The sequence below is a fragment of the Microtus pennsylvanicus genome, chromosome 5 (assembly GCF_037038515.1).
Source record: "Microtus pennsylvanicus isolate mMicPen1 chromosome 5, mMicPen1.hap1, whole genome shotgun sequence".
Classification (NCBI taxonomy): domain Eukaryota; kingdom Metazoa; phylum Chordata; class Mammalia; order Rodentia; family Cricetidae; genus Microtus; species Microtus pennsylvanicus.
Genome location: NC_134583.1, coordinates 40,603,054 through 40,619,064, shown reverse-complemented (window position 1 = coordinate 40,619,064; position 16,011 = coordinate 40,603,054).

Genomic DNA, 16,011 nt, shown 5'->3' with positions numbered 1-16,011 from the left:
ACTATCTCTTACATTATTTCTGCTTCCTTTTCTGTATAGAACTCCCTGAGCTCGGGGGGAGAGATTTGACAGAGACATCCTATTTAGAACTGATTGTTGCAAGGTCTCTCACTCTCTGTACATTGTACAGCTATGGGTTTGCTTTTGTTCTCATCTGCTGCAGGAGTAAGCTTTTCTGAAGATTGCTGAGCCAGGACCTGATCTTTGAATATAGCAGAATGTCCTTATGAGTCATATTATGGCTAAGATTCCTTTAGCAGAAGAGTAGTCTTTGATTTTCCCCCTATATCTCTGGCCTGTCTAGTTTCAGGTTCTGGGCTATTCCAGCAGTGTCAGGTATGGATTCTGTTTCATGGAGCGTAGACAGATTTTTCTTTGGGCTGCCAGTTCACAAAAAAGGACATAGAGAGATATTAATTATGAAAGTTTGGTCTTAGCTTATGTTTGTTTTAGCTAGCTCTTATAACTTAACCCATATTGTTAAATCTACATTCTTCTATGCTCTCTTTACCTCATTTCCATTTTGCCCATTCTGTTTATTCCAGTCTGGCTGGTGACTTTGCTTTTCCTCTTCCCAGAGTTCTCTCTGTCCAGATGTCCCTGCTATACCCTGCTGCTTAGCCTAGCTATTGGTCATTTAGCTTTTTATTAAGCTAATTACAGTGACATATTTTTACATAGTATAATCAAATATCTTGAAATAATGGAGCAAGCTTTAAATCCAATCAGATATTGGTTGGTTATTCCTACACACTATTGCCATATCTTGCAGACAGGTCACCATTGTAGATTGAATGGTTTGTAGCTGTCTTGGTGTTTGTCTTTCTCCCTTTGATAGTGTGCAGAGTACCTTGAGTGGATAAAAATATATGATATATTCACACAATGGAATATTACTCACCTATTTAAAAAATTGAAATTTTCTGGGGAATGAATAAAGTTAGGAAAAATTATTCTAAGTAAGACTCAAAATTACAGATAAGGTATGTGTTCTTTCATTTGTGGATGTTAGCTTTTAAGTCTTCAATAAGCAGGCTCTACAAATCTTACATAAAGAGCAAGGGACTGAGGGAGGTGCAGATCTCCAAAATAGAATAGATAGTTATGAATGGATGGAGGGAAGGGCTGGAACAAGAGGATCACATGAGGAGGGGAAGAAAAAATGAAGGTAAGAGAAGGAATTTGAGAAGAGACATCTTAAACTAAAGTCCATTGAAGGGGTTATATGGAAACACAGTATAGTAGACGCTTCTTAAAATATACACATATGAAAAAATCTAAATGGAATCACCAAATAATGGGGGGACAAAGCCCAAACAATGTAGCTCTCATTACCAAACAAAACTCCAATTCCAGGTATGGGTTGCATACATTTAATGAAGTTGTTGGCCAAAGGAGCCCTTTGGACATCCCCGAACATCCCAGGGATTTCCAAGGCCATTGGTTGCTCTCCACAACCTGATGCTGAAGACAATCAATACTCATTGAACATTAAGAAGTCATGCTGGTGCCTACCTAGAACCTTCACCTCTACTGACTAGTGTTTATGGTATTAGAAGAAACTTTTAAAAGGACATTGAAAGATAGATTTAAAAGTCTTAATAACCTAGCGTGTGACTCAAGAAGAAACAAAGTTCTATGGAGAACTCAATCAATAAGAGGCCCAGGAGAGAAAGAAGTGTGTTGCTTAGGTCAACTTTACACAACCTAGAATCACCTTGGAAGAGTCTTGTTGGAGGAATCATCTAGATCTGAATGGTTTTTGGATACGTTTATGGTGGATTGTCTTGTTATTGATGCAGGAAGACCCAGTTGAAGTCTGAGAACAAAAATATAAAAATATAGATTCTGAAAATATAATTGTAGAAATAAAAAAAATATATAAAAGTTGTAAGCCTAGGAGAATGAGAACAGACTGTCAGCAGCTTTCTCAGTAGCTTGAGGATTGACTATTAACAGTGGGCTATTTCACTTTACAATCCATAGCTCTATTTACAAGGCCAGAGCTTCTCTCTACAAACAGAGAGTAGTGTCCTGGTAATCCTTGATAAACAACAGGTATTTGCTGAGTTTACCTTTAGGACACAGAGATGTGTGGCCTCTGGCTTAGACACTGTCTTTGCTTTGGGAAACTGGCACCATCAAAGGGGAGGCATGGGGCTCCAGTATACACTGCCTGGAGGTGCCAGGAGAGACAGAGGATTGAGTACAAACACTGGTTTGACTAATGAACTCTGCTAACGGAGGTTGTAAAGTAATGTAATCTGTATGTGAGTTTTATCTTGAGATAGTACCGAAAGCTTTTTGCTATCTTCTAAGTTCCCAACCTAAGAAACAATTATTCTGATTTATTAACATTCTGATATTACTAGCAGTCCCTTTTTCTGACTAATTGTTAAAAACATGTTTTCTTGTAATTAGTGACTTTTGCTGTAATCTCCTCTGGAACATATTTCATGATAACTGCCTAGTTACTTATTGACGGTAGAACACATCCCCTCCCCCAGCTTAGGATTTCTGTTGATTAATCCTTGGGTTCAGGCAAGACTGTAAAAATTCCTTTGTTCAGTCCTAATGCTTGGTGCCCGTACTATGATTTCTAGATTCAGAAACTGGCCTTTTGCAACAGCCTAAAAAAACACCATCTCTGGTTGTGGTCTCAGCTAGCTGATAAGCTTCTGTGCCCCATGGTGGGTTTTTTTTTTTAATTTATTTTATTTTTAAGTTTGCTTCTGGTTTTCCTGGAATATGGTTTCTGAAATAAAGTTTGCTTTATTAGACTTTTGTGGTCTGTCTCCATCTTTGTGTGACCACCCCCCAACCAACACCAGTCTATTGTGGGTGGTTCCAGTACCTAGGTCATGAGTAGGATAAGGGAGGGGAAAACTGGCTGAGAGCAATCAAGCAAGAGTGAATTTATTTTGTATTTCTTCCTAACTATGAATGTAAAACTCAAGCTGATTGTGTTCTTGCCTTGATTTCTCAAAAATGATGGACTACAACTTGGAAGTATAATGAATAAATCCTGCTGTTGCTTATATTGGTTTTTTGTCAGGGTATTTAAACACAGGAAAACAAAAGCCTAGAACTGAAGAGTCCAAAAATAAGAAAATAAAAATATACATTCCAGAAATAAGAATGGAGAAATAAAGAAATATAAAATTATAAGTGTTGTTCTTAATTTCTGGCTGGCTTTCTTGTCTGTGGGTTAGAGGGTAAAGATGTTACGCGAGGAAGAAGACACAGACACGCAGAGGTCCCACGTGGGTGCACTTTAATGGGGGAGGGGTAACAGGCAGGTAAGGGGTATGCGAACACGGTGGGAAAGGGGGGGAACTCGTGGCGGCCTTTGCTTTTTAATGGGGAATGCAAAGGCTTCTGGGAAATGTGTCCCGCGCTTGCGTGCACTGGAGTCCAGCGGACACTGGGAGCTGTAGTTTTGCAGAGGAACAACACTAAGTCTAGGGGAATGAGAACAGACTGTCAGCAGATTTCTCAGTAGATCAAGGGTCAGTCTTTCACAGTGAGCTATTTTCTCAGATGCTTAAGAAGCCTCCATCAGCCTAGGTCATTTCATTTTACAACTGGCTGTTCTATTTACAAGGCCAGACCTTCTCTCTGCAAACTGAGAGTAGTGTCCTGGTCATCCTTGATGAACGACAGATGTGAACTGAGTTAACCTCAGGGAAACAGAGTTATGTGACCTCTGGGTTAGGCACTGTCTCTGTTATAGGAAACTGGCATCACCAAAGGGGAGGCGTGGGGCTCCAGTATACACTGCCTGGAGGTACCAGGAGACACATTGGACAAGGTAGAAACACGGGTTTGATAATGAGCTCTGATAATGGAGGTTGTAAAGTATTCCAGTCTGTATCTGAGTTTTACCTTGAGAAAATGTGAAAAGCTTTCTGCTATCTTCTAAGTTCCCAGCCCAAGAACCAATTATTCTCATTTATCAACTTTCTAGTATTACTAGCAGTCCCTTTTCTGACTAATTGCTTAAGATAACTGTTTTCTTCCAATTAGTGACTTTCGCTGTAATCTACTCTGAAACATATTTCATGATAGCTGCCTAGTTACTCATTGGCGTTAAAACTCACTCCCCTCCTTAGGGTCTATGTTAACTGGTCAGGGCAAGATCATGAAAATTCCTTTGTTCAGACCCAATGCTTGGTGCCCCTACTATAAAAAGTGGGTTTAAAAACAGGCCTTTTGCCACATCCTAACAAACACCATCTCTGGCTGTGGTCTCAGCTAGCTGATAAGCTTCTGTGCCCCGTGGTGGTTTTTTATTTTTAAGTTTGTTTCTGGTTTTCCTGGGATCTGGTTTCTGGAATAAAGTTTGCTAGAAAGAAGTGATCAGACATGAGGAACCCACGAGAGAAAATTTTGCCACAGCTGAATACGTGAGTATTCAGTGCTCAGAAATAGAAAATAAATTTTAAAGCAGTGTAGAGAAGCGGGACAAAATTTAAATTGGGAGTAAAGATTTGTAAATAAGTTATATATATATGGGATAAGGAAAAAGTATTCAGTTATATATGTTGGTAGCTTAAGATAGAGTGGAGCAGGAACAAAGGCAGAGATATTTAGAATCTGTAAGTGTAATAGATGCACAAATGCAACTTTTATCAGTTGCTAAACGGATAGGAACAGTAGCCATCTGAATGGAACCCACTTGCAGGTAAAAAGCAAACAAAAGACAGAGTAAGTTTAGACAACAAATTTAACCTCACACAATCAGCCCAAAGTCAGCCAGTAGGACAAATGAGAGTATTCAGAAATTTTCTTAATTTTATAATTACAAATTAAATTTAAAAAGATAGTTAAAAATCTGCCCTCCAGAGCCCGGGATAGCAGGCTGGCAGATGGAGAAAGCCTGTGTCCTACCCCCTGCCATGTGGCACAGCTTCAACTGGAAGCTGAAAGGCAGATTTGAAATAAGGTAGCCTCTGAGAGCTGCAACTTCAGGACAATTAAAAATAAATAAGCAGGTTAAATATGCTTCTTTTTCTTTCACAATTCTGCTTCTTTGTCAAAAATCTGCTGTTTGTAGGCATGTGAATCCGTATCCAAGGTGGATTGATTTCAGTACTCTGGCTCTGTAGTGAAATTTAAAGTCAGAGATTGTGATGCATTCAAAAGTTCCTTGATTATATAGGATTTTAAGATTGTTTAGGCTATCCTGAGTTTTTATTTTTTTTATAAAGTTGAAGATTGTTCTTTCGAGGTCTCTAAAGAATTTTGCTATGATTTTAATGGGCATTTGAATTGAATCTGTAGATTGCTTTCAGTGAGATTGTCATTTTTGCTATGTTGGTCCTACTTTTCTAAGGGAATAAGAGATATTTCCATTTTCTGATGTCTTAAATTTTTTTCTTAAAAAATTTAAAGTTCTTATCATACAGGTTTTTTTCATTTGTGTGGTTAAAGTTACTCCAAAATATTTTATAGTGCTTATCTTATGTGTATTGTATAAGATGCTGTCTCTCATTTATCCTATGTGTAGAAGAGGTGTATTTGGAGTTGTTTTCAGATTCTGGCTATGATAAAGTAATTCTGCTGTGTACATAGTTGAGCACATGTCCTTATGGTATGGTTGAGCATTTTTTGTATTTAGGCCCAAAAGGGGTATTGCTGAGTTTTGAGATAGTTTGTTGCCTAATTTTCTAAAGAATTTGTCATACTAGGATCCAAAGAGGCTGTGCCAGTTTGCACTTGCACCAGCAATGAAGTTTTTTTTTCTTTACCCCACATTCTCTTTAGCATAAGTTGTTAGCAATATTTTTTATCTTGGTCATTCTTACAGGGATAAGATGGAATCTCAGACTTGTTTTGATTTGCATTTTTCTAATGGCTAAAGGATGTTATGTTTGAGCATTTTTAAGATAATAATTTTTGGACAATTGTATTTGCTCAATTTAAAGGCCAGAGTAATAATAATCTTTCCCCAGATGATCATTGCTACAATTCACACAACTATATTTTGCTAATGTTATAGCTAAATATCCCTTTAAAGATGTTATGCTAAATTTTCCAAAATGGCTCTTCCAGTGGAAGAACTGCATACATGGTTAGTAACAAAAATGGATTGTGGAGCGTACCACGGCTCCTTGAAAACAACTTAACGGGTAAAAGCTAGAGACAGATCTGCTGCAGACAGATCTGACATAATGACACCAAGCTGACCTTTGCTAAGGCAAGGTAAAGAAGCCCTTGCAGTGAATCATAAAAAGACTCGGCCTATATTTGGGGTCGAAGATGTGTTTATGTTCTTTTTTCACAGAAAGAAAATAAAAGCTAAATGAGATGACTGCATGTACAGCAAAGGAGTGACAGACAAGATGACTTCATAGCTGCAAACATCCCATAGAGGAGTTCCAGAGCCGAGTTGGAGAGGAATCCTTGATCCAGTCTTCTCTGCCCCCTCGGAGAGGAGTGTCTAATCACAAGACCTGCTACTAGAGACTCTACACTTCAGGGTACCATTCTGCCAGAGATTCCAGACAAAGAGACCCTGCTGAGATAATTGCCAAGATGTGTTTCCTGCTTCTGGTACCTGAATCCAGTTTACCTCACCCAGGAAGGTCACCTGCCCCGAGGAACAGATGCTGAGCTGCTTCCAGACTTGGAACACAGACCCAGAGGCCCTGCTGAGATAACCTGACTGCAGTGACGACAATTTTCCACAGTTTACTTTGGAGCTGAAATTCAGACTGAACTAACCCCTCTTCACTTAAAAAGGGGACAGACTTAGGTGTTTAACTGCTGTTCAGAGACTAAAACTGGTATTTGATAACAGCAATGTCATTGTACTTTTACTGAAATTGACCTAATGATATTTGTAACTGCTTATAGATGTTGAAAACAGTTTGACACACCCTGTAAATGTTTGGGTTTAACGTTAAGAATTTTAAATTTTGATCCTTTGGGGTGCCTTAAAAGAGGAATGTGGCTTCTATACTGATCACACTGAAATATATGACTAAGGTCAGGAAAGGATTAGAGCATAGAAGAAACCAGAGAGACCAAAAGGAGGGATGGTTTAAAAACTGGTTTTTCCACCTCTCGCTGGGTCACCACCCTCTTACCCTCCTTTTTGGGACCCCTTTTAGGATTTTTATTATTGATAGCTTTTGGAGCATGGGCCTTCAGTAGGCTCACTAGGTTTATTCTCCAACAGGTGGACTCCTTGACCTCTAAGCCCATTCAAGTCCATTATCACTGGCTTGATCTGGCTGAGTCTCCTATAGGCGCCAGATAAAACCCAGAGATATGTGTGCTTGCCCACGATAGACATGGGCACCAGCAAAAGGAGCGCGGGACAAAGCACTGCAGGAGAGGACCATGCATTCTGTCTCTGAGTCTCCTCAGGAACATGCCTGATTGCATAGAGGTTGATGTCCAGAGGTACTGATATAAAAACCTAGACCCTCTCCTCCCCAAAAAGACATCTGTAACTTTGAAGAAAAATTTCCTTCACCAAGTTGGAAAGAAATTTCTCCCACCAAGTAAACATGGGAGGATTGGGCCTCTGCCCCCCTCCCACTGACTAATGCCTGCTCATCTACTAGATGACCTTTAACTCACCTCATACTAATACTTATAAAAAGGGAGGACCTGCTGAGAGCAAAGACCTGTATTTTGGTTATAGCCATCACAAGTTAAGTAAGCTATTCAGAAGCCTTCTTATCTCCCTGTGAGATAGGAGTGCCTACAGGCCTGCAGACCTGTGGATCCCAGGCACCGGAAGTGATTCACATTTCCCCCTATAAACATTTACAGACCCTCAGCATCTCCTTATCTCTTCCTGTCAGCTAGGGAATGCCTCCAGACCTGACATTCCAGCATCCTACCCTACCTTCTGCCTGCTTGCTATATAATACTCCTGAGAAAAAATAAAGTTGGCAACTTGATCAGAATAGACTAGCTGTCTATTTCTTGTGTCTCTTGTCCCTTTCATTCTTCCCATCCAGACAGATCAGGTTTTATTCATGTCCCGCTGGTAGGGACATTGGTGGTGTTCCCATCTTTGCATGAGACCTCTTGACCCAACAGAACAAGGGGCTAGTCATGGAGGCTAACATGAAATAGATAGCAAATTACTGTCCCAAAAGGACAGGGTAACCAGCAGTAAAAAGGAAAGACTGACCAATGCAGTATTAAATGTATGCTGTGACAAGGAAGAGGATAGAGGAACAAGAGCTATCTCCTTTATGTATTTATGGTCTTTTCCATTTAATTGATTGAGTGCTGCAGAATGTTCACTTAAGTGAGCTGCTGAGGGAAGGGAATGAGGAAGTGAAGACAAGTGTGGGCAGCACCGCCACCATCTGCCTGGAAGACACAGATTTGCAAGCTCACCTGGCTGCCTGATGACGAAACTCACCCAGGTGTGAAAGAGCTCTGGGCAATGGGGCAGACCTTCACCCTCAAGTGTTCTGACAAGCCTTTGGTTTTATGGTTGATATATAGAGTATTTCCTAAGTGCTGACTTGGCATCATACTGTTAATTTCATAAAGCAACAATACTGTAATCATTTTCACAGTTTTCAGATATTGAGAAAGTATCATAATCAGTTGTTGGAGAAGAGGCTTGGCAGCTGAGATAGGTTCAGACATGACTGAAGAAGTATGGTACAGGCTTGTGATGAGACCCACACTTACCATAAGGAAAACAACTGCACATTGTATAGTTGGGGTCATTTCCAGAAAAAAATATTTTTCTATTCCTAACTATATACCTTATTGTAGAAGAAGCCAAGTGATACCATCAAACTTCATCTGAAAGCTCATGTCTGATGCACACATCCAAGAAATGGTTTCTTATTGGCTTCTGCTTAAGGTCAGTGTATATACCATGCATGAAATGAATATAACACCAAGTAGGACTATCTCAGGATAATAAATTGCTTTGCCATTTAGGTTTGGGACAGTTGTTCTTAAATGCAACACTGAAAGTAGGCTTTAAGAACAAATGAGAATGTATTAATATCAAGAACAGGAAGAACATAGAAGGAGGAAGGAGAGAACATAAAAATTATTACTCATATATGTGCCAACACAGAGAAAAGCACTTTAAAATCCATGATCTTTTCAGTTCACACAAAAGGTCTTTCCAAGCAGTTTTCTACATTTTCCAACATGGCAAAAGTAAGACTTAGACTAGTCAGTTCCCTAAAATAACATGTGATGTGCAAAGTCAATGCATGCATGGGCTAATCAAATTTTAACTATAACAATAAAGAATAATATAATGGCCAAAATAGCAAAATCTTGTCATTTGGCTATGACATGCTACTTTACTTCCTGGTGGGCTTTTTGTTTGTTTCTTTGTTTTGAGAAGAAAGCAATTTTGTGAAAATTTATATGACTTCTGCTAAACTGTGTGCACTGTCCTTTAGCTGTGACTGTTTGTCACCAGGGATTCCACGACACATATTGGAAGAAAGCATTTACTCCTGATTCAGTCTGAAGCTCATTCAAATGTCAGGAACACAGGGACAGGAAGGAAATCTGCACTATGCTAGTGGGAGCTACGCGAGTAAGTGACTTTTGTTTACATAAAAATAATCTTAACAGATTTTTCCTGATTGTGTACAGAGAAGACTGTCTATCTCAGTTCAGAACTCAGTTCTCATGAGGGCACCATGTTTTCAGAGTCCATGGAAGGCCTGATATAGTTATAAAACGCTATCTGCTCGTATGTGTAGGTACGCTTCATGGAACAGTAACAACCTAGGCCACCTTAATTCATAAAGAATACAAAGAGTATTCTAAGGACTAGCTTCTCCTGTGTGCTACTGGCCTTTGTCTTATAGGCATTGCATGATGATTTATTCTCTCTCTACTAGACAATCCTCTAGTCTAGACAATCCTCTAGTCTCCAGCCCAGCACACACAGGAGATCTTTTCTGCATGCTCACTTCTTCACGGAACATTCTTGGTCAACTTTTTACACATATTCTTCAGTACAAGTTTGACACGTTTATTTTTGTTCTGGAAGAACAAAGGAAAGCTATATAAATTATTTATTCAATATATCAGAATTTTTAAAAAGTTCAAAAGTGAAGGTTTCCTATACTGAGTTGGTACAAATCCAAATTTCTGTTGACTTTAAACAAAATGTATTTGTCAACTAACAAGACTCTTAGGGCTTTACTTCATAAACTGGCAGTAATGTCATATGATCATGTTATAGAAATAGTTTGCCCTCATTAGAAAAGAACCTATCTCCTCGCTATGTAGTCCTTAACTGAGAAGCTGATAAGGCATTAAGATGCAGGCAAGAGACACCTACCTTGCTTTACAAAACATAAAAATGTGTAGCAAAATACATTTAAAGGTGTCACGGATATGAGTATATCTTGACAATTTTGTTATTTCTTGCATAATACTTACACAAATATTCTGTTGAAAAACTTTGCCTTAGGCAAAAGACTTGAGTTTATACAATATAAATGCACAGAGCTCCACCATGTGCATTTCCTCTTTACAATAATATTGAATTTCTGTTGCCATGACTAAAATTGATCTTACTTAATCCACAAAAACCTGTTCTCAAAATGTAACAAATCAGTTACTTAGGAGTTAGTAGGGAATATAGAGTTTATAACTTCGCTTTCATGTAAACAGCTTTTGTAAGAAAGGTTATTTTGGACAGTATTAGATGTTGACTTGCATTCTAAGAATAAAAAATAAAGTACTGGAGCTGGAGTCCTCTCTGCTTGCTTCTCCAGGAGTTCCATTATTTGGAAATCGTGTCAATTTGTTTAGATTTCCTTTGGAAGGTGTGCTGGAAATCTGATCTGCGTGAATCCTTATTCAGATGAGGTTTCGATTGGGAGGTCATGAGACAGGCCTTCCTTGACCATCTCCAGAGGGTTGACGAAGCCCTTCACACCTCCAGTCTACCCTCCTGTGAGACAAAGCCTAATCAGTTCACTCAGGCTGTAGCTGGTTGCTACAGAAATCCTAGCCAACCAGTCGAGTCAGCCAAGCACTGCTGGGGAGTGGATTTAGGAACTGCCCTCTGCCCCGTGAATCCAAAAGATTGTAAGCTGGTATACTGTAGAACAGAGCTGGACATTCTCATCTGTATATGTTAAAATAAATTAGGTTTTGTAACAATTGAAATATTCCTACCTGTGGAAAAAGGCATGGGAACTCGGATTCCATTGGGATTCCAGTTTTCCAAAACAACAGCAATAAAAAGTGATTAAAACCAGAATGTACCATGACAGGGCAAGTGCTGTGAGGAGAGAGTGCAGGTCTAAGTTACACACCGCATGGAGATCCTATGGACCCAATGCTGTGGAGAACCCTAGCAACCAATGATGCTGTGTATACATGTGTGTGTGTGTGCATGTGTGTGTGTTGAAAGAACTGACCTGCAGCATTTCCTAGCACACACAGCAGTGATAGTACAGAAAGAGATAGGACGCGACTGTTTGTCAAGAGCAACCCTCTTGAGCTGAGTAAAGGATGTAGGCAAGACGGCCGTGTAGCTATCAGGTTCTGCTGGAAGCTACGAAGTTGACAGAGACATCCAGGGTCCTCAGTTCTCTTCCCTGACTAGTAGCCCAGGCAGTGGACCCAGAACCAGGAACCTGAATCAATCCATCACTTACAGATTACTTATACTGACTTTCTTGATTCCATACTATGTTAGCAAGTAGTAACATCAAACTATGATCAAGGAATATTTTAAAAATAAATGTATGCACATCTCAGATCTGAAAATGTATTTGAAAAGAATCTTTCACAGACAAAACATCCTGAAATTCCATGAGGCAAAATGATAGCTTCAAAATTATAAACACTATTATAAATTTTTTCTGACTTGTCTGCACACTTGGATATAACAATCTTATTAGGATACATTTTAAGTGCATTTTACATTTTAATATTTATGTAAATATTGAAAGATAAAGAAATGACTTAGCAGTTAAAAACTCTTGTAGAGTATCCAGGTTTGGCTCCCAGAACACATATGGCAGGTTACAAGCATTCAAAACTCCAGTTCCAGAAGATCAGTGCCCACATTTTCATGCATGTGATGCATATAAACTCATACAAGCACACACATGTACATAAAAATAAATATATATATTAAATGTAAGATAATTACTGTAAAGGCAATAGCGTTTTTAAAATAAACACATTGTAAACTTAAGGCTTTATTGACCATTTTGCGATTACTCAGCAAAATCACCTAAAAAGTAAGCAAATTTAAACAAATCTAAGTGAAAACAACTGAGAGCACCCCATAAACATGCTTCTCGGACCCTGGTGACCAGCAGCTCTAACTCCATGCTGAAGAAGCTAGACACTTAGTCTTCACAACTTCCTGTCAGGGACTGATAGACAGTTAACGAATCGTGTAACTGCTGGAGAGTGGACAGTTTCAGAGATGTCTCTGTGGATTTTCCCTGAGCTATTCCCATGAACATCAGGCATTTCACAGGCTCACCACATGTCAAAGTTTATTGGAAGGTAAAATCAACCATGTATTTTCTTATTTGGTCATTCATTTTTAAAAGCTTAGAAAAAAAACTACTTTCTATAACATGAGTCAATGAGTTTTCTTCCAAGTTAATACATGCATTGAACATTTTCTTTGAACTAGGTATATTAAGAGTTTTACTCAGACTGTCCTTTACATCCTTAAAGCAACCCTCGTGAGTGTGCTTTTAGTATATTCACATAGGTGATGGGGAATCTATTGCCCTAAGCAGCGAGTATCTTTCCTAGTCACATAGGAAGTAATCACAGAGTGCAGGATCTCAGCATTGCAGTCTGGCCAAATCGATCCCGTACAAGCTGCTACTTGGCTGCACACACGGCAACGAGACAGAAGCTCACGCAGTCCTCACATACAGCTGTGGCTGTAGCTGTAGCTTTGTTTAATTGGACAATAGATCTTATTTTGTGACTAGTGTATTTCTAAGAAGAATTGTTTACTGAGCACTTACTATAAATCAAGTCACACAGGTGTTCTTTGTATATAATCTCTCTTACTTTTCCTGTCAAACCTGTGGAAGCAGATCTCTCCTCCTACACACAGAACAGGCGTGAATCATTAAGCAACTTATTCAAGGTCACACAGTTAGAACTCAGGCCTCTGGGCTGGCATTTAAGGAAGTTCTTCTTTTCTTTTTTGATTTCCTAGACAGGGTTTCTCTGTGTGACCCTGGCTGTATTGGAACTCAACTCTGTAGACCAGGCTGAGATAGATCCGCCTCTGCCTCCGGACTATTAGGATTAATGACATGCACCACCACCACCCAGCTACTTCTTTCTTTTATTAAAAGTTCTTATCTTAGTTTGTTTCTGATAACTTACATACTAATAGCTAACAATGATTCATATGGAATATCTTTCTCCTCAAACTCAATATGTACATTTTTATGTCATATTAGACCAAGATAGGCTAAGAAAGGGCTCTCGATTAATTACGCCTGATTTCAAACTAAAATGAATAAAATGCCTATCTGAAACAGACTAAAATAGAAATTAGAATAAATATGAGGAGAGGGAGAATCCCTGGCTGATGGGTTTGCATCCTTGTTGCCTTCTTCTGAGGTATGAGTTTTGTAGAGAAGGACTCACGGACAGCTTACTTGAACAGCAAAAAATAAGCTTAAAGGGTGTTTTACAGAGTAATAAAATGGGGAAATTATTTAGTTTCATTTTCTCGTTGAATTCAGGCTTTCTAGATTTTGAAACATGGAGAAAAAAGTACATTTGCTTTTTGTCTACTTAGTGCCCATTCATTCGTATACGTACAAATATTTAGGAGAGTGCTCAAGACAGTCACTCAGAAGCATGAGTCGTGGTACTCTGATGTCCAGGAGAGGCCGAGGAAAAGTCATAGAGAGACTCACCTGATCTGGGTTGTACTAATACTGAAAGTTTTTATTTTTAGTGACATTTAAAACCAATGGCTTAGAAAAGTAATGGGTATGGGTATGCAGATTTGATGAAATTAGAGGGCCTGGGCCTGTCAGCCTACAGGAGGTATGGTAGAGAGTCTGGACACTGATTCCTGTGGCATTCAAGCTTTATCGGTAAAGGTAAATAATTTTTTATTTTGTGATATTTAGTATATGACAAATTATAGATTTATGGGTAAAGAATTTAAAATGATTAATAGCAAGAAAATGAGTAATTGCAACTCTTCAGTCACCATCCTGGGGAATGGTCTTGGATTAAAGGCATAAGGTCTTTCGTAGCTTGCTTAGATGTTGCATGCAATATACACGAGTGCATGTGCTCCTGCATGGATGTGAGTATACATGGGTGTATATCAGGTGGGACTTCTCTGGAGTGATGGAACTAAATGGATATGTGTCACAAATACAGAGAATGAGGCCAAGCTAATACCCTAAGTATACAGCATTGTAGAAAAAGTACGCTTAGAGTTTTTGAGGAGAAAGGAGGCTGTTAGTGAATGAAGTTTGGGCCACAGAGTACTGCACATGTGTGGAGTACATCCACACTACTTTTGGATACCTGCAGCCCACACTGCCCTATTTAAAATGCACAGATCTTCTGCTGTAGGATATGACAGGAAAAAGGTATGAACACAGTGGTAAATTCTACTACAGTTAAGTCATCAGTAGAGCCATACACTTTAAATAGCATAAACACACATTTTGCAAATTGTGGTGTGTGTGTGTGTGTGTGTGTGTGTAATTTAAATCGTTTTGGAATTCTCCAGGCATTCAGTGTACAGGTTTCTTGGCTGAATGACATCATTAATCCTGTAGAAGGGTTAACTTTGGGCCATGAAGCATACAGACTTTAAAGCTTTCAAGAGCAAGGGACTTGGGCGTGTCTAATTGGTAACAAAGCACTGAACAGTCCTTTTCTTGGATGGACACACTCTCTATCAAACAAGCCAACATTATGTGCTAAGAACTGAGGTCCATGCTTTCTCCAATAAATAACTTTCCTACCAAAGACAGATGTGGGTGAGAAATTCCCAACATCTGTGGCCTTGCCTAAAGTATACAAGGTTACCTGAACTATTCAATTTTTTTTTCCATTTGCAATCTTATGCCTCTGTCAGAAAGGACACCTTCCAGTCTCAACCCTTCCTACAGGTTTCCCTAAAGTCTGAGGCAAGTCTGTACCAGTGTTACACCCTGAAGTTCTACAAATTATCACTTAATGGAAGAGAAGGGGAGGGTTTTTTTGTTTGTTTGTTTGTTTGTTTTGCAGTTTTTAAGCTATCATGACAGAGCATCAACAAAAAATTGTATGGTTTTCTATTTGTGGAAAATGAATCTTTCAGGTTCAGAATAATCAGTTCTCTTTTATTAACCCATTGGTCCATAAGACAGCCAGCCTACAAGTTGAAAAGCAAGCTGTTAGTTAGCTTTATATAGACAAAACAAAATGTCTAAGATATACTTTAAAAGAAAAAATGTTTATTTTGCTCACAGTTGCAGAGATTTCCAGTCCAGAGTTAGTGAACCCCCTCATCCACAGCTTTGGGCATATGACAAGGCAAGATGTCACAGAGGAGCATTTGGGGAGAAAGCTCTTTCCTTTGTTATAGATGAGAAGCAAAGAGTGCAAGAGGAAAAGAATAAAATCTGTGACCTCACACCTGGCTCCACCACTTAAAAGTTTCTACCATCTCCCAATAGTGTCACACTGGGAACAAACATTACACACCCATCTTTGGGGAACAGCCTAGATCCAAACTACCCTGGTATCTTTTCTCTAATAGAAAGGAAAGGTGGAGATTAAGAGGGGATATGGATATGGGGATACAGGTTAAATTGCTTTTAGATTACCAAGTAGGCTGAAGACATTTGACCTTTGCCAGAACATGAACAAAGTCATGTGGAGACTAGTCTGGAAATAATCTCTAGGGAATTAATTGTCTGTGTTTTGAAGTAGGTTTGTGGTTTTATTGGGGGGACAGTGTTTGTTGGTTGGTTGGCTGTTTTTCCCCCCATATCTTGTATCTGTTATGTTCCTGGGAAAGAGTTCAAATAT